This window comes from Cavia porcellus, unplaced genomic scaffold (genome assembly GCF_034190915.1).
Source record: "Cavia porcellus strain 051 isolate PalLab524CR breed Dunkin Hartley unplaced genomic scaffold, mCavPor4.1 scaffold_11, whole genome shotgun sequence".
NCBI lineage: Eukaryota > Metazoa > Chordata > Mammalia > Rodentia > Caviidae > Cavia > Cavia porcellus.
Window position 1 is genome coordinate 44,999,395 of NW_026947494.1, and position 20,643 is coordinate 45,020,037.

The 20,643-nt window shown below is 36.6% G+C and overlaps 1 long non-coding RNA gene across 2 annotated transcripts in view; it reads right to left on the reverse strand.

Moving 5' to 3' along the window:
* Positions 1–665: 665 nt before the first annotated feature.
* Positions 666–20,643, reverse strand: part of LOC106027794 (uncharacterized) — a 35,108-nt gene continuing 15,130 nt past the window's right edge. The window contains exons 3-4 of one of the 2 annotated variants that reach the window (XR_010050487.1): positions 18,810–18,918; positions 666–2,407 (exon numbers count right to left, since the gene is read on the reverse strand). This is a non-coding gene — a long non-coding RNA (uncharacterized LOC106027794). Of the gene's footprint in view, positions 2,408–8,919; positions 17,500–18,809; positions 18,919–20,643 lie in introns of those variants that run through there. The other variant, XR_010050486.1, reaches the window with a different exon arrangement.

The following is a 20,643-nucleotide window of genomic DNA, read 5'->3' on the forward strand; positions in this document are numbered from 1 at the left end:
TGAGAGTCCCCAAGGTATAGATACTTGAGCAAGTTCACGCTCAAAAACTGTAAACTCAATCTGTATCGACCCAGAGAAGCATGAAACGTATTTCTTTTATTATCTATAAACCCTTTATAGTGCTACAGTGCCAGTTATATTTGATAGCACATTTCCTTCAGTTAATTTCTCTAGGGCTTTGAGAGACATCAGTGAGTAAATGTGGTATATTGGTGTCTTATCTCGACCTGTTATAACAAATTTTTGTAGACTGTCTGTCCCAGGCCCTGTAATCAATAGAAGCCAGAGTGATTCTGTTGAAATGTAAGCCACACCGTGTCACTCCTCCACTTAAAACCCTACAGTGTTTTCCACTGGAATGGGGAGAAGCCAAACACCTGCCAAAGAGTTGAAGATTCTGCATACACTGCTTCTTCCTGGTTTCTGCCTTTTCGACTGTGAGAAAATCCCTTGTTTGCAGTGCATGTTCTTCTGGCTGATCCTCGTAGCGTTAAGCTCCTGTCTCGCAGCCACAGCACTTTTTCCTGCCTGAACACTTCATCTCAAATGCTCTCACAATTCACTCTCTCATCTCCCTTGGGGATTTATTTTCTTAACTGTCACCTTCCCGCCAGGCTTACCTGACAAACCTACTTTAGCATGGTAATGACCCAAATACCTCCATCTCTGTCTTATTATTTCTGCATTACTTCCATCATCTGTTGTGTTTATTTTTTACATCCCCCAATTAGACTTTCACTAAGGAGAGGAGAGATTTTTGTTTGATTTTCTTTTCTGTATTCTCAGTTCTTAGAACAGAGTCCAACATGTGTAAGGCTCTTAGAAACATTTGTTGACAAGTGTAAGGAAATGAAGCACAGCATATCCTTTCTAGCATACAGACACAGAGGAGATAAAGCATTATATGCTCTTCTTCCTTCATTCCTTATCCGTATTATCTTCTCAGCTACATTTGCTGCTTACTTCTTAAACCTGATATTTCTTGGAAGTAGCATTACTAGCTACCACATCCTAGTTACAGTCTGCAATTTGTACTTGAAAGAACAGACACATAGTAGAGTTGTGCAATGTTACATTTAGAAACAAATCTACTTCAACCTCTTTTTTGTGTCTTAACCATATTGGCATGGGTAGTATTCTTCATTCCCACTACCCTCCCTCTATAAGAAGTCCCAATTGATATTTAAGATTCATTATCCTGAAGGTCCATGGCAAGTACCACTGTCAATCTATCTAGATTTTATAAGTATTTTTAAATCCATGCTGTTTACTCAGGGAAGTCATGTGATCATAACCGAGGCTTATTGATCTCAAGGACATATGTCTCAAAGAAGTGTAATTTGCTATGATCTGATTTTTGCTTCTATAATGCACTTGTAGGCACCATATGATGAGAAAAGTATATATAATAAAGAAGAAAGATATGAGTAAGATCCTGAAAGTTAGAGACTTAAGGTGTCTAAGTTTTGAATGGAAAGTAGACCTTAGTCAGAAGCATTGGTTGTAAATCAGAGCCATTGGAGCAATCAGGGAGTAGCTTAAATGCACTAAATACCAATCCCAGTACCTTACTGGTATCATAGAACACAATGTGTGCAAGTCACTTTACAACGTAAAATGCTGAGAGGCTAATGCTCACATATTCATTGTGTAAATGGGAGTCATACAAGGCAAACTGTCTGGGCAGGAGGACTGGCACTGTAATCAGCTGCTGAGTTTTGCCCACAGGTCACTGGTCTGGAGTAGAGATATTATGCTGCTTAAAATTAGTATAGGATCTGCAGATGGTGCTGAGGTGGGACCATAGAGCCTGGCAATCTACTTCAGGGAACGCTAGAACCCTGTATTTCAGAGGACTCTGACTATATCTTCTCCAAATGAAGTTGTTAGGCTACATCCTTGCAGTTCCTTCCTTAAGGCTAACAGGAAGAATAAGTAAATGATGGTGCAGTTTTGGGTGGGGGAAGAGTGATGACCTTTAGGTAAACAATGGGTTGGATGGGAAGTGTCCCAAAGTCAGAGCTGCTTGTTAGTATTCCTGCTGCAGCTGGTACCAAAAGGCTGAGTGTGGGTGTGCTCTTTCTTGACACTGACTATGATAATGACTCTCCTAAAACATTTTGGACTTTATTCCTACTCTTTGTACATTAGCATTCTTGAATCTTCTATTTTTTATTATCTCCAACCAACAACAAGCCCTTCCATTTCTGCAAAACTGTTTCTTGGCTTGGATTGGAGTCCAGCATGGTAGAGGCAGGATGGAGATTTGCTTCACAAGGTCCAATCTTCTGTCCTTGCATCTCTGTCCAATCTTTTCTTCTGACTCACCTCTCTGGTGATCCAGTCTCCTGCTCCACTGCTTTCCTTGTGGGCTCTCCAGACAAAGAACAGACACATAGTAGAGATTCTGTGAGCATATGAAAGATAAAGATCGAAAAATTTATATAGGATGTCTCTATTGGTTTAGTTTTCCTTGCCTTGACATTTCCTTTTACAGCCAATGATTTTTAAGGCCCCAAATCACAAAAGGCATCTCTTGAAACAGAACCAATTTGTGCAAGGCACAAGGGTTAGCGCACATCAATTTCATGGCCTTCAGCTGTTTTTAGTGCTCTTTAGGACTATAGCTGGATTTGCTAGAACTCTTCTCAGATTTTCCTTATTTTTAGAGACCTCAAATCCAGATCCTCAGTTCTGAAGAAGAAACTTTGATAATGGAATTCATGGGAGCATGATAACATGTTCTTCTCTGACCTGTAGTAATGAGAGTGGACTCTAGTGGACACTCAAAAGTGACTAACAGTTAAAACTAGATTTGCAGTGAGGTATGAAAGTAATGGAGATAAATCATACCAAATTAGATAGATAAAAGTTAGTTTAGGAAAGTTAAGTCCAAAATTCTTGTCATTTTTATTTGTCTTAGTAAAGGCATTAAATGTAAAAGTACATACAGTGTTGAGGGGGATTTCTGGAAGAAACTGTTGGATTTCTTCCTCTGGTGATATGTTACATAGATTTAATGCAATCTCAAAACTAGGCAAACAGCCTGGAAAAGAAGATCAAAGGTGGAAGATACACACTTCTCAATTTGAAAAATCACAACAAAGCTACAGCAATACAGACAGTGCGACAGTGGCACAAGGACAGACTTACAATTAGAATTAAGAGCCAAGAAATAAAACCTTACATTTTTACTACAGTTTGTTATCCGCCCACTTGCTCATAGCTATTGTGAAGAGTGCTGCTAGGAATGAGTATGTAAGTATCTGTTAGCATATGGTTAACTCTTTAAGAAATTACCAATTTCTTTATCCTAAAATGGTTATAAAAATTGCATTTTAATCAATAGCACAAACAAGCTTCATTTTCCCACATTGTTACAAACGTTAGTGTGGCCAGTCTGATTAATATTAGCTATTCTAGTAGGTACACAGTAACATCTGATTGTGACTTTAATTAGCACTTCCTCAGGGACTAGAGATGTGGAGTATCTTTCCATATGCTTATTGCTATCTTTCTATTTTCTTTGGGAAAGTTGAGGACTTTTCCCTGAAACAATAAGTTGCGTGGAAACTCAAAATCAGAGCTACTTGCTGTTAGCATTCCTGTTGTAGCTCTTTGAGACAATGATTCCAAAGAGCTGAGTGGAAATGTGGTCTTTCACATCATTGACTATGATAATGGTCTCCTGTTTAAATGTTTTGAATTTCATAATGTTTTCAAATCTCTTGTGCAGATTTGAAAAGGAGTTATTTCCTCATTCAGTTTAAGTTTTTATATTTTTGGTCTATGTCTTTAATCAGATATAGGGCATATGATATGATTTCAAATACTTTTCACCTGGTCTACGGTGTGTCTATATTCTTTTAACAGTGTACATATACAGAGCAGAAGTTTTAATTGCTATAAAGTTCAAAACAGAAACTTTTTTCTTCTGTGGATCATACTTCTGGTGTCATATCTAAGGGATATTTACCTAACCCAGGATCATAAAGATTTTTCCCAAACATTTCCCCATTTTTGTACTTATATGTAGTTATACCTTTGGGTCTATTACCTATTCGAGATAATTTTTGTATTTTGTGTAAAATATAAACTACAAAGTTCATGTATTTACATACAAATATCCAATTATACCAGCACATTTTCTTGGGGAAAAAATGTATTATTTCTCTACTGAACTGCCTTTGATACCTTTCTCAAAAGTTGGTTTTATCCATATATGTGTGAGTCTATTCTAGACTTTCTATTTTGTTCTAGTCATCTATTTTATGACATTGTCACATAATCTTTAAAATTATTGCAGTTTTGCAAGTCTTAAAATAGGTAGGATTAGTTCTTTAACTTTGTTCTCTTTCAAAGTTGTTTTGGTTATTCTAGGTCTTTTGAACTTTGATACAAATCTTAAAGTTAATCTGTCAGTTTCTTCTGGGACTCTGATTGATACCAGATTGAATCTATAGGTCACTTTAGGAAGAGATGCTATTTTAATAACATGGAGTCTTTGACTCTTAAACACAATATATTTTTCCACTTATGTTGAACATATTTAGTTACTATCAGCAATGTTTTGCAGGTTTATCTCACAAGTCCTTTTTCAGGTTTATCCTTATTCGTTTCATAATTTTCACATTATTTTGAATGGCACTTTAATACTCTGGTTTCTCTGTAGATTGTATAAATCTTCTGCCTTTTGTTGAATGGCACTTTAGAAAACTATAAATTTCAAATTATTCGTCGCTGTTTATCTGATTTTTAATTTTAAGATTTATCTTTTTTGCTTGGTTTTATCTCTTCTTTCATTATAAACAGAGTGAGAAATTTTTAAATGTTTGTTACTTTGAGAAATTTACTGACCAAATTCTACTTGCATAGGACTAGAAAGGGAAAGATTGACCTTGACCCTCTTTTACCACTTCTGTGCAAGCAGAGTCCTTCCCTAATATCTCTAGGTAAAGCTAACATTTCTCTCTGAAATTCTGGAGAATCTAGATTCTCTACAGTGGCAAACAAACCTACAGAGTCTGAGCTCCTGGCACGAAATTTTCAGTTCTCTAAGCATTTGGCTTTAGCTGCTGAAGGTCACAGAACTGACTGGCAGGAAATAGGACACAGACAGCAGGTGGCCCCGCCAGAGCAGCTGAAAAAGAGCTCTATTCATGGCCAATTGTACATCATGAATGCCTGGTGACAGCACAGCATACCTGTCAGCCCCATAGCAGGCTGATTAGGTTAATTGAGATCTTTGTTTTCGTGCAAGAGCTGTCAACAGTGTCAGCGATGCTAAGAATCATAGTCAAGGAGTGGTCAAGAAGATCCGAAGGGGTGCTTGTGTGGGCATGGAAGGCTAAGATACCGTGGATTCATTTCAACCCGGGGATGATCTGATTTGAGAATCTGATCCATCATACAAATGATAGCTTGCAGGTAATCTTGGGATTCCTGCAGGCAAGTTTCAAAGAATGAGTTCACTTTCCAAAAATATTTCAGCTCCAAACCATTTAAGAACAGAGTGCATTGCAAGTGTATCACTAATGTGGGTGGGTGCGGTGCCTGCCCCACACAGGGCTCAGAGGATTAATAGGAAGATTCACAGAGGATATTAATGGTTTTTAAAAAAATCTTAGAGTCAGAACTAGAATCTTTATTTTAAATATAATAGTTAAATTTACATACTTTCAAGGGCAATAAAAGGACACCCCTGCTTCCAGTTACTATGCTAATCTATACTTGAATTTTCATATATTATTTTTAGCTCTTTTTCAACTAATACCTTAATACTGATACCATTGTTAGGATGGTAAGTCATTAGCTCTTATAGTCATTTAACGAGTTCATCTTTGTGAATGAGTGCAAGAGAAAGCACTTTTCCTAGTGCTTGAACAGTATACCATAGGGAGGGAGAAGAAGAAACCTAAAGTAAATGATAATAAATGGAGCAGGATAGGCAGGAGGGGACAGAGAATCAGACACAATTTCAAATTTCACTGAGGTTCAGCTCTGTAAACTTCACATAAGAATATCAAAAGATACTACTAAGAAAGTGAAAGGACAACCCACACAACTAGAGACACTGTTTTTAAATTATATATTTAAAACAAGTCTAGAACCAGAATATATAAAGAACTCTTACACCTCAACAACAACAAAATACCAACAACTCAGTTTAAAAAAATGAGCAAAAGATTAAACAGATTTCTCTTCAAGGAAGGTATACAAAAAACCAATAACCACATTAATAATGTTTGACATTGTTAGTCACTGGGAAAACATAGAACTAAGTTCTATAGGATACCACTTCATATCTTCTAGGATCTAGGATGATTTTCCTCTTACTGTAGATTCCTGTTACTATAACAAAATGTTTGAAGGAATCAACTTATAAAAATAAAAGACTTGCATTGGCTCATGGTTTTGGAGGTTTTAGTTCATGATCAATCTGCTTTGAACCTGAATGGGGCAGAATGGAATGGGCAGGAATCCATGGCAGAGCAAAACAACTCATCTTATTGCTAGGAGGCAAAATATAGGAAGAGGAAGAGGCTAAGGTCTCAGATCTCTCTCGGGAGCACACTCACTCTGACCTGAAAACCTCCCACTAGGCCTCTCTTAAAGATTCTACCACTTCATCACCCTAGCACCACCCTAGCGACCAAGTCTTTAAGGTGAGAAAACACATGCTGAACCTTGGACCCAGTGTAATGGTCTTGAGAGGTGATAGATCTTTGAGAGCTGATTAGGCCTTTGGATTAGGCCTTGGGCCTAGGATTAATGCCTTTTCTTGAGAGTAAGTTCTTGGTCTTGTGGGAATGCATTAGTTCTTAAGGGAATGGGCTGAGAACATATAACGCTAGTCTGGCACCTCCAACCCCTGCTCTATTCCACACTTGTGCACTTTCACACTACCCATATTCACATCATGAGTTGATGAAGCCTGGGCCCCTTATCGGAAATGGAGTAAATGCCAGGACTATTCTTCTGGCCTTTCAGGAACCGTGAGCCAAATAAACCTGTTTTGAAAAATAAAATGTCTAACCTTGAATATTTTGTTAGCAACGGAAAACAGATGAGAAACAGATCCCTCATACATTACTGGTAGAAGTGTCCAATGGCACTGCCACCCTGGGAAGCAATTTGGAAATGTATTAAAAATTCAGGACAGAATTACCATTTTACTTCTAGGTATATACATACAATAGAGTTGAAAGCAGATGCTTAAGAAATTCATATGAATGTTCATAACAGCACTCCCTACAATAGCTAAAAGCTCTAAATAGTCATATGTCTGTTACCTGACAAATGGATAAACAAAAGTTGGTAGATCCATACAAAGGAATATCATAACTCCATAAAAAGGAATGAAGGACTGAAACATGCTACAACATGGATATACCTTGAAAATATCATAAAAACTAAAACTGAGACCCCAAATTCCTGATATTATGTAATTCCATTTATATGAGCTATCCAGGACTAGTAAGTATATAAAGATAGAAAGCAGATTAATAGGTTTCAGGAGCCAACGTAAAATGAGTATAAGCACTGATTGCCAGAAGGAATATGGAATCTTTTTAAGTGGTGAGGAAAATGCACTGGAAATTGATAGAGGTGATGCTTTGCACAATGTTGCAAATACACCAAAACAACTGAGAGATATACCTTAAAATGATTAAAATGATGAATTTTATGTTATAAGAAGTTTATCTTAATTAAAAAATAAATAAGCCACCAAGAAGCTCCTTTTGGGAAATACTAGCGACCCCAAGTCTTTGCAGATGAGTGTTTGTGGAACGCTAACCTTAGCATGTGGAAGATGTCTAGAGAATGTATCACCAGTTTAATATTTGCAAAGCTTAGATATACAACAGAGCTTCCATAGGGTAGCCCTGGCTATTATTCTTCCTGTACTACAACATAAGAATACATGCGGAAAAAAAGAAGACAGGGAAGGGAAACAGATTTTCATTGTAAGAAATGTAGTTTTTCAAACTACATTGAATGAATGAATACCTGAACCATAAAAATTTGTTACAGTCAAAGGACGAGCTATGAACCAGACTTCAAGGCAAGGCAAGAAGGGCCTTGCTGTCCACCCCAAAGATAGATGCCTCCATTTTCTGTCATTACAACTCAGAGTTCTTGGCTTTAAAATACGTAGATACAAGGAAATCGTGCCAACCAATGCATATGTCTTATAATATTAAAAGTTATTTGAAGTTTGCTTAGATATATGAGAAATTCAGTGGTTGATTTCTTCCTCTTTTTTAGTCACAATTGAGATTCTCTTTTTTAGTTACAAAAACAAGTACTTCTGAGTCAGAGAAAAAGTTCACTTCAGTGTTTTGACTAAATTTGGCAGTGTAGCTAATGGCTCCATAATAGTTTAATCTCTAATAACAAACTACAATTAAAGGCATTGTATAAAATGGCACCCTGGTGTTTCCTTTTTTTCCTGGAAACTCATTTATTTGAAACACAATGAGTGAAGTGTTATAGTTTACTGGTTATACTGGCCACTTAGTTTCTCTCTTTTGTTACCTGAAACTGCTTATTAGGTAGACATCTTGAAAATACGTTTTTATCATCCAGGTTGGAGAAAAAAAATGATATTTTCAGCTTCTGATCTGGCTTCTGAGTAGCTCAGGATTGATCACTCCACTCTAGCAAGAAAAAAGCTCAGCACACTGATAAACCAACAATGTTTAAGTCTTCCTAGACCCAGAAGCGAAGTAAGATCACAATTGATGAGCTGGACTTTACTAAAATTAAAAACTTTTACTCTCCAAGAGACATCAAAAGAATGAAAAGACAATCCACAGCTTGGGAGAAAATATCTTCAAAAATACTTGACATACAACTATTTTCTAAAATACAAAAAGAAATAAAGAAAAATTAAGATGTGTTATATACACTTACCAGCTCTTTACAAGTAATATAATCATTACGTGTTGCAAACATGTACTGATGAAAATTAAAATTAAAAAATAAAAGATAAATTTGTCGATAAAATTAAATGTATAATTCTTAAAACTCAACAATAATAGAATAAATAATCTGGTTTTAAAATAGGTAAATGATCTGGAAAGAAAGTTTACCAAAGATAATATACAAATGGCAAGTAAGCACATGAAATTATTTTCACTGTTATGTAGCCACTAGGGAACTTAACATTAATGCAACAATGAGGTACCACTAAATACCTAATAGTACAGCCAAAATTCAGAGCACTGACAACACCAAAAAAGGGTGAGGGTGTGGAACAATGGGAACTCTCTGCCCAGTTTGTAGAGTCACTTTGAAAGTTTGGCAAAGTAAACTAGGATCCCTGAATCATCCTCCTTAGTATTTACTCAAATGTACTGAAAACATATCCACACAAAAGCTGAACATGGATATTTAAAGCTACTTTATTCACAATTTTCAAAGCTTGAAAAGACACAAACCAATGTGTCCTTCTTTGAATAGATCAAAACACCATGCCATACCCAGACAACGGAATATTAGACAGTACTAAAAGCAAGTGAGCTGTTAAGGCGAAGGAAACAAATAGGTATTACAAGATGAAAGAATTCAATCAGAAAAGGCTACATATTGTATGTTTTCAAATATAACATTCTGGGAAAGGCAAAACCATGAAGCCCATAAAAAATAATTGGTTGCTAGGAGCTGGAGAGAGGGAAAATGTAGAGGATTATAGAACAGTATAGAGGATTATAGAACAGTAAATCATCTATGTTGTTTGATACAACAACTGATACATGTCAAAACCTATAAAGCATACTACACTATAAGGGTAAGCCAGAGCATACCAGGAGTGAACCTGAATGTCAACTATGCACTTTGAAGGAAATGATATAGCAATTCAGCCTCACTGATTATACAAATGTGCCAGCTTTTGATGGGGGAAGGGTTTATCTGAGGCTAGGGATACAAGTACAATTTCTAAGTCTTCCAATCAACTTTGTTGTAAGTCAAAAACTACTCTTAAAACTAAAACTCATTTTAAAATAAATGTTAGCTCTTGATGCAACAATAACTGTCATCATCTTTACATATCAAAACAAGAAAAAATTCCAGCCAGTAACTATTGGTACTCAATATGTTTGTTGCCAAGTGAATAAATAGAGTGATTCAGTTAAGCAGAGAGAAGGAAAGATAAATGTCTGAAACCAGGAAATGAGAAAAATTAGAGCAAGAAAAGAGACTGCAGAGCCATGTTTTACACCTCCTTGCCACTCGGGATGTCTTTAGGGAAGTTTTTTTCTAATATGCATTAGTGATTTAGCAGAAATATCATCCTGAAGAGCATTTTTTTAAGGACTCAAAATGTCAGAGACTGTTCACTAACATAAGCCTGAATATGAAATTTATGAGAAAGTCCTTGAAAATATAGGGAGCAAATCGCCTAGAGATTCACCTGCGTCTTCACTGAGGAAGAGTCAAAAGATCAAATTCTATATCTGCCAAATCACTCTCTTCTCTTGTTAGTATTAGAATATCCCAATTACTACCCGTGGCTCCCACAAACCTCTGAGAAATTATACAGTACTCTTAAGTTTTAGAGAGTATTCCACCTTTGGATTCCTCCCTCTAATGTTTGTGCAGGCCTAACAAATGGAAGAGCCCAAATAAAACACTGCCACATCCCTATCCCAGTGTCAGTGGGCTGGGACTGTAGGGACACTCTGGGGACATGTTACACTTTTCCTCATCTGCCATAACTGCTGTTGCTGTTGCTCTCTTCCTTCTGCCCTTTATTTCTCCTCCCTGTTTTCTTTCTCTTCCTTATGTTCTCCTACACCTCCTTTATTCTTTTCCTCCCTTTTCCATCAGCTTATACCCAAATACATTCCAAAGGACAGTTAAAGAAATCTTGTCCCACGAGAAACAGAAAAATAAGATCTGTAAAATTATATTACTAATAAATTTTTAAAAATAACACGACTCTTAAAAGCACCATAAATTTTCTCTCTCTAGGAGTTAAGTTTTACCAGATGATCTCTGGTGATTCAGGATATTCAGCAATTGGTTTTCAAATATCATTGAAATGATTCTCTATTTGCCGGTTAGTTTTACTTAGTCACAAGGTATCTTGGTGTTTTTGCTGTTCACCAGCCAGAGCACTTCAGGCACCAGGGCTCTTTGCTGGACACTGACCAAAGTCTGGGTGGCAAATTGTGTGGCTTTGAATTTTATTGATGCTGGGTCCCTTAGAGCTGTGGCAAATTGTTTTAGCTCTGGTCCAGTGAATGGTTTTGGTTATGCAATTACCTAGGCCCTAGTTTGTTCAATCAAGTAGAACTCAAATTTACTAGTGCTCAATCCTGTAATTGTTGGCACTTTAAAAATAAAAAAAAAAAATGCAGCACAGTTGCTAAGCAGTTCCATAAATGGAAACCACATTTGTTAAATGAGTTATAGCCCAGGAACCTCAGCAAGAGTACTCATGGGTGTCCTGGTCTCAGCCTGCCTTGCATCTCACATGAAGAACTGAAGTGTGTGACACCCTTCCAGAGGGAACTGGATCCACCTAGAAGGCAAGAAGGTTCTCTTAGTCTTCCAAAACTTGTTTTCATAAACCTTGTTCATGGGACAACTCATTGTGAAGTTGAGATTATGTGCAAGTCTGTATACAATTAAATCTCAAAATAAATTCCTTAGAATGATGTTTATTTGCTTTTGGCTGATTTGGCAATAAACACGAAAAGTTCACAGGGTTCTGAGAAAATCTCCATACTTTTGTTTAAGTTGCAAGTATTTAATTAACCTAGTGCAATTCTCATGCAAAAAATTAATAAAAATTCAAAACTTAAAAATGATGATTTTAAGAGAAAACTATGTATTGGAACTATAAAGGTCACAGTGCATTGCTATGAATTTTTCTCTCCATCATCGTCCATGCTTTGGGGAGAAAATTGCAGTAGTGACTTACTATCCTTTAAAGTTTGTTGAATGAATAGCAGTGTTGAAGAAGAACAGAAAGCCTCAGGTAGGAAGTTATATTAATGGGAATCTAAAGAGTTTCTTAGAAAAGAATACTGCTTCTCTTTGAGAAGTTTGAGAATGACAGCTCTAAAAACAAAAACATACCCCAGAGTCTTTTTTAGAGTTAACTTTTAAAAGGAGTGGACAAAGAATATTTTTCATAAGCATTACTGAAAAAATGCTATTAACTAGGAATGCCGGTCTTAAATGTCCCCTCCTAGTTCTGGGAGCTGCTTAGCATTCACTGTGCCCAGGATCACTTTGTTCCCTCCCAAAACACCTGATTTTAGGAAGAGATCTTGCCATCATTCTCCTGAGACTTAGTAACTGAATCTAATTACTGTAGTACATTAACTTATTTTTTGAATAAAAGTTTTAATAGACAGCAATAGATGTCCTATTTACTTTTTCATAAGAATCAGTGCCGTACACCAAGGTGATTTCTACTTGTAGAATTAAAAACATTAGTCAGAGAATGAGAGGAAATAATTTAGAGAAGAAAGACTTTCTTGCAAAAATTAGAGAGGTCATCTACTTCACTGATTTTTAAGGGGTGGTAATTGATCACCGTGTGGTATTCTGGCCTTCCTACATATGAAAACAGTTACTAAAAAGAAAACAAGGAGACACCTGTCATCAAAATACACAGTGTCTAACAGAACTGTGAATTTCACTACAAATCTCTCAGCTACTTTCATATGGCTAACATTATTATACTGTGTATTCAAATGTGACCTTCTGTTTTCAAAGAGGCAAAATTTAATTGCTTTTGTCTTTGCTGAAATAAAAGTAGCCATCCTGCATTCATAGGACTGAAAGGACTCATTTTGTTTGCAACTATTTGACCTTTGGACTATGTTGTCATTAGCATGTCCATTAATTCATTACCTTTTATAAATCTAAATGTCTTTCATACTTTCTAGAAATGTGTTAGGAGTACATTTTCCACGCTTCTTTACTTTCTCACTCCTCTCTAAATTGTTTATGTCTAAAGGGATTAATATCCTACCATTATATGTTCGATGTATTTTCAGATTTATCCAGGTAAATTTGTATTAACAGTTTGACTTTTTGAATACTGTGAGCTGGTTCCATGTCTACCATTTGCCCTCTGTGCTTTGCACACAAATTGCTCTATAGATTTGCAAATTACCTGCCATGTAGGTTTGTTTCAGATTCAAAATTCCCAACAGGAAAGTAATCATACTGCCACCAGTATCAGAGGCATTCAGAGGCTTGTCTTTCCTTTATAAATCCCTATTGCTAAGTCCTTTGACTTAGCAAAAGAATGCAAGGTTCAGGTTAGGTCAACAACAAAGTCAAGGTCAATTGTGGGGGAGTGACATGAGAAAGAACCTAACTAGCTCAAATATTAAAACGTCAGTGCTTAGATAGACATTAGCCATCACCTGCGGTCCTCATGCACTTAATGCATTTTGTTAATAGACTCTAAGGCTCTCATTATCTGCTTTTTCCTTTCACTTAAGAGTGGAATTTCTTTGCACTTAAAACACTGTACCTTCCTCTGGGTATAATCTGTTCATGACTTCTGAAATAGCTTATAAATTACATCTCCTGAATATGCAGTTAGCAAAACTGTTTCTTACACTCCGGGGAAGATAAAGTAGTTTCAAACACCTACTTACAGAAGTGATTAAGTGGAATTCTTGCTTTAGGTACAGAGCACCAGTGGACTCATAGATTTTTTTTGCATTTACCTTTGGAGTTTTGCTTATTTTGGCTCTACCAATTTCCTTAATCTGAGAAAAATGCAACTCTGAGTTTATTTCAACAGACTTAACTGTAGAAGAGAGAGAAGGGTGAGTTTCGGGGGTCATAACATCTCTTGGTTCTGTAACCATCTTGTGTTAGTCAGCTTTGCACCATTATAAAAAATGTCTGAGATAGTTAATTTATAAAGAGAAAAGGTTAATTTGGGCTCACAGTTTTGGTGATTCCAATCTATGGTCAGTGCTCCTTGCTGCTTTGGGCCTGGCCTACACACCATGGCAGGAATGCAGAGCACAGCAAAAACAAAAGAAGGAAACGAGGCTGGGGCCCCACAATTCCATTTCAGGGAATACCTCAAATGATTTAAGAACTTTCAATTAGGGTCCAGTGTTCCACTGTCTCCTCTTAGCATGACCTTTCAGATCAAGTGTGTAAACATGAGCCTTTCAGGACCAGTTGGCATCCATACTGTAACACACTGCCCACAACCTTCTGTCATTCTAAGTCCGCTTCTGTGCTTGAGTAAAGTCTTACAAGAACACACTAGATTTTACTTCCACATGACTTCTTGCTTGGTGTTCATTCGGTTAACCTTAGAGGATTTCAGGGCTTTCAAAGTAAGGAAAAAATTTCATACTCAGATAGTGCTGAGAACTCTTGGGCCAGACATAGCTTACTTTGTTGAAGAGTCATTAAATAAGTAGGCTAATATCCATTGCAAATCTTCAAGCATGAAGGAGCATTTTTCAAACATATTTGACCTTGGAAGACTTTTTGTTAGAGTATCTCTAAATATCTTATAGTCTGCAAGGAATCAAGCCACAGTTCAACTGCAATTTTAAAGCCTGTTTCAGTTATCCATATTCTGTCTAGCACAAGTCAGAATTATCATTTCACTGACTTGGTTGAATTCATGAGTAATATCACTTTGGTCCTGAACCATAATCAGTCATGGTATCTTACTACTATTAGACTCTTATCAGGCTATGAGATAAAGAGTATGCATGTGCTTTATAAAATCTAAAGCTCATAAAGTAACCCAGGAAGAACTATTATTATTTGATTATTGAAAGTTTCATCAAGTTATAGATTCATGGGGAAGAAAAAGAAGTCTATGGTGGAATATAATAGTTGACCACAAAAGAAAAATCCTTCAAGTATTAAGGATGCAACTCTTATTTTCTGATTTCTCTGAAAAGTTTCTTAGGAATTTACCGTTGAGAAAGTTCCTTAAGATTTTGTACAATATCTTGGAACTCTAGTGTTATTACTCTGATAATAATAATTATTTTGCTTATTTGAACAAACATGATATTTATTAGTCCATTTGTGCTGCAATAACAATGTAGACTTAGATTGGTCAATTGATATATTGCAGAAATGTATTGTTCACAGCCCTAGAGGCTGGGAAGTCTAAGAACCAGGCAGCAGCAGAATATGTATCTCTCTATTGCAGGATGGTGCCTTGTTGCTGAAATCTCTCATGATGGAAGGGACCAGGAGCCTTTCTCAGGGTTCTTTACATTATCTTACTCCTGAGGGCACAGCCGCTAACATGACCACATCTTGAATACCCACTTCTTAATGCTATGACCAGAAACCAGGAGACTGAAGACTTCTGAGTATTAGATTTTGACATATAAATTTTGGGAGAACATATATATTTGCACCATAGAAATATTCTTAAATCTTTAAGAGATGCTAGAGTTTTAAATTGCTATTTTCTGGTACACAAAGACTCAGACTACTCTAGGAAAATTGGTGTCTCCTGATTTAATTCCATTTTGGTGAGAATTTTATTGATAGAGTTTAGAGACTGCGTCCTATTTTGCACCTACAGAGTCAGAGAGAAAAATAGTAATAGAAAGATGGGTGATTCACTCTCCTATGACTAGCTGCACTAATTTTAGCTATCAGATCAGTCAGATCCAAACTGAAGGAACTTAAATGACAATGGCATATATTACCTAGGTCAATTTTAGTGATTTAGTCACAGGAGGTTCTGATACTACCCTATCTAAAAATTATACTTGGAAGATCACATTAGGTGGTGGTAATGGTTTCACAGTAAAGTGGATGTACCTGGGAAAACTTGATAGGAGGTTAAAATTGTTCTTAGCATCTAGTAAGCCCAGTGCATCAGATTTCTCTCAGCTGCTGTCTAGGTACCCAGGCCTTTCTTGCAAGAGAGAATTAAGACTGGGAGGCAACAGCATCCAAGCAACAATACAAAAATTAAATGATATTAATTTATCACTTAATTCATCCTGTCCTATGTGACAGGAATTATGTCATAACGTTAAGTGTAGTTTATTCAACCTAAGACTAAGAAGATGTTTATTTGTCTGATTCTGAGAGTTTTGATGACACAAAGTCCTTCACCAATGAACTTAATTAACTTGCTTCAGGGTTAGCAGATGTGTGTTAGCGAGACTGAGGCTGGGCTGGTTGTGAAATATGTTAATTGTAATTCAATTTCAAAAACTTGTGAACTATAAGGCTTTTTAAAAAGAAATAAAAGTTTCTCCTATTGTTGAGAGTAAGTTCATACACTCTTGTGTGAGAAATACTGACTTAAAACACTTGAGACCTTCTTCCAAAAGAATTGTTAAACCATGCAAATCACCAAAGATAGGAGGAAACAAATGGATAAAAATAAAAATTTAAATTATCATTCTAAAGAAAATACCAAATTTTAAGTCAATTTTGTTTTAATAATTTGTGAAGCCTGCTGCCTCCTAAGAATCATCTCAGAAACATCTCAGAAAGTTTTGAGAGCCTCTGACAATCAGGTGATGGTGGTGATTCTCAACCAAGACTATTTAAAAAATTTGCTCCCTAAAATGAGAAGTAAGATTAAGAAATAAATATCTGTATATATGAAGAGAGTATTTGACTCTCAGGGGTCTGATTTAGTGCAGATAATTTAGAAAATAGAAACTAGAGAAAATAGTCTGACAAGACTTAGGGTGTCTCCATTTTAACCTCCCATTCTTAAGCAATTTGAGTTGGGGGTAACTTGTTTGGGAATTTAGGCAACACCGCCTATGAGTATTTATATGGGCAGAATTTGTTTTTTCCTGGGGCTGTTGAGCTGCCAGCCATTTAGGGCCTGCTTGGTACATGGTCAGGTGCCCCCTCCTCCTTTTCTTCTTGTGGTTCCTCCAATAGAAATAATCATTTGTTTTTAATGGAAAGAAACTCGCCTTTTTCATAATCTCCGCTACAGATCTGCTTTTGATTCCGCATGCTTCATTTTGTTCCCCAAAGGATAATTTGGAGATTTGAGTAATTAACCCAAGACTCATAGGAGGCAGTCTTTCTGAGGCGAGTAATTTTGCTGTGGTGGAGTCGGCTGCTGTCAAGCATTAACTTCTTAATAATGAAGCCTTTCATACCCTCTGCTGTTGGCACAATGATGCACTTGAAGCTAGTGGCTTGGCGGAGTGTAAGCGGACCACTTCTATTCTTTCCTTGAACAAAATAGTCCTCTTGATCTCTGGGTTGGAGCTATTTTTATTTCAGTTCAGATCTTTTTTGCTTTTTAACTTGGTAGACAAGTCTTTCACTTATATTTTGATCCACTGCTTAATCTGTTGCCTTTTTGCAAAAAGACCTGCAAAAGGCACCCTTCCCAAGATCCAGGCCTAGGAGGCTCCTTTCCAGGGTGCTTGGAACCCTCTCTTGAAAAATGCTGAACTGGGAGCTTGCTTCTCTGATCCCCATACACTTCCTGCGGTTAACACGGCAACGTCGCCTGGACAGCACTAGGGACAATGACACCTACAATTAAAAACCAAGTTAGGATGTATTTTTCCTTGGCAATTCAGATCCACAGAAATATGAGGACAGCTGCTGGTCCTCCTCTCCCCTTCCCACCGTCTCCCTCAAGCTCTAAGCAGAGAAACAAATGGGAACATTTTTGGTCTTTTATTTGATAAAGGAATGTGTTTTAACTGATTTGGCAAGTCCCAAGTGGTTACTTATGGCACAGATGCTGACAGAGGCTATGCCTTGAACCTGACCGAGCTTTGTAAAGCATTGTGAAAATATAAGATATACTATATATTTACATAACAGTATTTACACAGATATATAATATATAATTTATCTATGTCTCGACCCTGAAAACACAAGCGTACCAGAAGTGTTTACTTAATTAAGTATAGCCATTTAAAAAATGCACTATCTTTGAAAGAAATTTATACATAGATTTTCTCATTTTTAAGATTCCCACATACTGTTTTTCATAGCCAAATAATCTGAAAAGCATATTTTTCCAAATGTAAAACAGTATTTATTCCAAAAATTATAGTTAATAAAAATATTTTTTCATTGAAATGCTTCATATAAAGGGCTTAAAGTAGTTGAATGAGAGTGGTTTTAGGGGAATGCAGGGATATGAAAAGGATACCATTAATCTCAGCTCTTTGGGAGACTGAGGCAGGTGGATCTCAAGTTTGAGCCTAGCCTGGGCACCTTATCACCTGGGTGAAATTTTTTAAAAAGAAGTAGGTATGAGATGGGGATTTAGCTCAGCAGCATAAGCGCCTGCCTTGCAAGCAGGCAGTCGTGAGTTCGATCCCCGATACCGATAAAAAGATTAAAAGAGAGAGAGAGAGAGAGAGAGAGAGAGGTATAGCTCAGTGTGAAGGCTCTAGGCTCAATCCCCAGTACTGAAAAAAAAAAATGTGTAACAGTGTGGAGCCCTGCTGTGTGACAGGCATCACAAAGGATGTGTTTTAGGAACCTGCTGTGTTCCTTTTACTTGGCTTCTAGAAAGCACCAGAGGCTCTGAGATGGGTCCCAAGATTGTCTTTGCAACTCAGTGTCCTTTCTTTGGGCTACTGAAGATAACTCATGCCAACTCAAAAGTCCTTCCTGCTCCACTTCTTTATTCCATATATATCATTCTTTTGACCATAACGTAATTTTTGGTGGCCCAAAGGAAGCCCCCATCCTGGAGGTCATTTAAAAAGTAAGAGCAAATCTTGTCACAGCACTGGAGTTCTGATAGTAGTTCAGCTATACCATGCTTTGATGTACATTGGACTTGTTCTCAACCAAAACACAAATGCACAGATCCTACTCACATTGCTGATGCCAAGCAGATTATCATCAATGTGCTTGAGAAGGTGACTTCAAAATATTGTGGCACTTATATTTGTTAAAAATAGTTCTTAGAAATCTTCCACTATTCCCCTAAAAGATAAAACAAAACAAAAAACCTCGATTTTGTTATTCTGGTCATTATTCCTCCCAACTGTGCCATCTTAAATTTGATAATCTTGCTTGCTGTGTTATCAAAGAGGACAGACATGAACAATTGCAGAACTGGAAACTGCACTTTGGAGAATATTGTAGATGTATATCAGCCCCTGTGAGTATGTCTGTTCCATCACCTACAAAATCCAACAATGACAGGAGTTCCTATTTTGTCAGCTGAGATATTACAAATTGCAATGTTTTATTAAAACCATGGCACTCTGATTTTTGAAACACAGCCAACAGGAATAGTGTTTCTGTATTTTACATTTGCAGATGAATAGTATGTGTCACATATAATTTTACCACGATATGACCTAGGACTCACATGTACTATCATTATAATATTTTTGTAGAAGCAAGACTTCTAGATCTAGCATAATAAAATGAAGTTAGATTAATGTGGCACGAAAGGATTAATAAGCATAATGGCACAGTTATGGTATATTCTATAGAAATGGGACCTGAATAGGTGATTTTCGTCATAGCTTTACCTGTACCATGAATTAAGTCATGCTAAAGGTCTGCCTTCATTTTTCATTAGATTTTCCTTTGCCTCCTTCATAACCTTACATGACTGACATTTTTGAGTTGTACATATTTGAATTTTTGAAGGTTTACTAACAATGTTCTTCAATTCAGTATTCCTTTGCCTTGCTTTGCCTTTTGGTCTACATCTAAAATAATTCAGTATCTAATAAGTACTTAATAGCCTTGAGGACATCAAGTGAGGCTACTGCTCTGGATTAAAGGGCTCAGGAACCTGGGGAAGCTACCACATTCTCTGGCTGTGTTAATTAGCCACGCTTGTAGCTAAATAAGTCTCCAGAGATATTTTACCAGGATCACAGAGGTGATTTGTAATGCTGAGTGTGGAAAAAAGCAACATGTAGGCTTTATGAATCTCACAGAAAAAAACTCTGCCTTCTTCACAGAATCATTCTCCTTATAATTTAGAATTTTTCCTTGAAACCAGAACAATGGAACACAGAAATCAAACATCTGTAATTCAAAGTGAATTATGGAAATGCATTTCTTTTTTTACAACTTATGTAATTCAATTCAGTGTCCTTATCCTTCAACAAAACCCTCCCTACTATTAGCTGAAAGTAGGAGTTCATAATCATTTTTAAAAATTCTGTATATGTCACCCATGGAATTTATTTTCTCTTTAATACTATCTTTTCCCCCAGGGACTCATTATTCATTTACACATCTAGAGACTAAATAAAATGCCATTAACGGGGGGAGAAATGCTGTCTCCAATTCATAGCACCAGGACATTTTTTTTTCTCAAAAACAGAAACAAAAAACAAAAGAAAACAAAACAAAAAACCCCCTAAGCATTCGGAAACAGAATACTTTAAAAGGAAAAGATCAGAACTTGTTTTTCAGTGAGTTGAGAACAACAGGCACCATTGTAGCCCAAAGCAGGAGTCTTACAAACAGTGGGGGAGGAGGAGGGAATAACACACTATTACATATGATTTAGATTAAAAATTTGCAGGTTCCAGATGGATTCAACTTCTATCTTAGTATGTGTACCTATTTTCATAATCATGATCCTTAAAAGAGAGACCTTAGTGCTTTGAGACCTTAAAAAACATTGGTACTGATCTTTTTGACTAGCAAAGGAGGGGTATTCCTACAACCACCGTTGAT